This window comes from Mirounga angustirostris, unplaced genomic scaffold, assembly GCF_029215605.1.
Source record: "Mirounga angustirostris isolate CCGP_5_RB_7025 unplaced genomic scaffold, mMirAng1.0.hap1 SCAF_12, whole genome shotgun sequence".
Classification (NCBI taxonomy): Eukaryota; Metazoa; Chordata; class Mammalia; order Carnivora; family Phocidae; genus Mirounga; species Mirounga angustirostris.
Genome location: NW_026991720.1, coordinates 53,466,822 through 53,468,658, shown reverse-complemented (window position 1 = coordinate 53,468,658; position 1,837 = coordinate 53,466,822). Strand labels below are relative to the sequence as shown.

The 1,837-nt window shown below is 48.8% G+C and overlaps 1 pseudogene; it reads left to right on the top strand.

Moving 5' to 3' along the window:
- The first annotated feature begins 329 nt into the window (after window positions 1-329).
- LOC123835972 (5'-AMP-activated protein kinase subunit gamma-1-like) lies at window positions 330-1,358 on the top strand (annotated as a pseudogene).
- The last annotated feature ends 479 nt before the right edge of the window (window positions 1,359-1,837 follow it).

The window sequence follows — 1,837 nt, the reverse complement described above, 5'->3', positions numbered from 1 at the left end:
AACAATACCTCCATCGCCTCTTTGTAATTTCGTTTTGTCCTTTCACATGGGAAAATAAGAAAAGCCTTTCCCTTCTCACCTTTAGGACTGGCAAACGTCTGTAGAAGGCACGATAGTAAGTATCTTAGGCTCTGTGGTCCCAACAGCCCCTGTCATGGCCACTGTAGCACAGAACAGCCACAGATGATCCACAGACCAATGAGCATGGCTGTGGCCCAACAAATTTTTATTTACAAAAATAGGCAGCCAACTGGATTCGGTCCTAGTTTGTCAACTTTTGCCTTACCCCGAACCTCAGAGATCTGCAATAAAAAGTGTGGTGCGAGAGCTTCCTAAAGCGAGCCAACCCAGTCAGCTCCTCTTGAAATGGAGACGGTCACTTCTTCAGACAGGTCCCCAGCTCTGGAAAATGAGCATCCTCAAGAGACCCCAGAATCCAAAAAGAGTGTGTATACTTCCTTCATGAAGTCTCATCGCTGCGATGACCTGATTCCCACGAGCTCCAAATTGGTTGTATTTGATACTTCCCTGCAGGTGAAAAAAGCTGTCTTTGCTTTGGTGACTAATGGTGTACGAGCTGCCCCTTTGTGGGCTAGTAAGAAGCGAAGTTTTGTAGGCATGCTGGCCATCACCAGTCTCATCCATATCCGCATCGCTACTCTAAATCAGCCTCGGAGCAGATCTATGAGCTGGAAGAACACAAGATAGAAACTTGGAGCAAGATGCACCGACAGGACTCCTTCAAACCACTCACCTGCATTTCTCCTAATGCCACCTTATGTGATGTTATCTCCTCAATAACTTGAAACAAGAGCCACAGGCTGCCAGTTATTGACCTGGAATCAGGCAACACCTTATACATCTTCACTGACAAGCTCATCCTCAAATTCTTCCAATGGTTTATCACTGAGTTTCCCAAGCCAGAGTTCATGTCTAAGTCTCTGGAGGACCTACAGATTGGTACCTCTGCCAACATTGTTATGGTCCGCACCACCACCGCTATCTATGTGGCTCTGAGCATCTTTGTACAACACCGAGTCTCAGCACCGCCAGTGGTAGATGAGAAAAGGTATGTGGCGGACATCTACTCCAAGTTTGATGTTATCAGTCTGGCAGCAGAAAAGACCTACAACAACCTAAAAGTGTCTGGGACCAAAGCCCTACAACATCGATCCCATTAGTTGGAGGGTGTCTTCAAGTGCTACCTGCATGAGACTCTGGAGACCAGCAGCAACAGGCTGGTGGAAGCAGAACTTCACTGACTTGTTGTGGTAGGTGAGAATGATGTGGTCAAGGGGATTGTATCCCTCCCTGACATCCTGCAGGCCTCAGTGCTCGCAGGAGGAGAGAAGCCCTGAGCTGGAGAAGGGGGGTCAGGCAGCACCAGGGGTTATGCCCCACTCACTGCCTGCCCAAGGTTTCTAGGAACCACAGATGAAACCTTGTGAGAAGTGTGACTCTGTTCCCTGCTCGGGAGCTGGGGAAGGTGTGGGGAAGGAGAATGGATTTTTAGCTCTCCTTATCCTCACATGTACAGCCTAGCCCATCCTAGCCTCTGTCCTCTTCGATGTAGCTGCCTTTCTGGGTGAGTGATGGGCTCTGTGCCCCTCAGGCCAATTCAGATCTCTGAGAGATCCACAGACCTCACCCAGCCTTTGGCCTCTATCTCTGCCCCTGACTTCATCCTAAGATAATAGCACAAAAAAACTCTTCCTGAAGATATTTTTGTTCATCCTGTTTCATGCTGTATGGAGGAGGCTGAGGCCATTTAGTGACATTTCTTCCCATAATGAGAGCAGGGAGGATTGTGGGGAGGAGGGCCTTTGGGTTCCTGTGC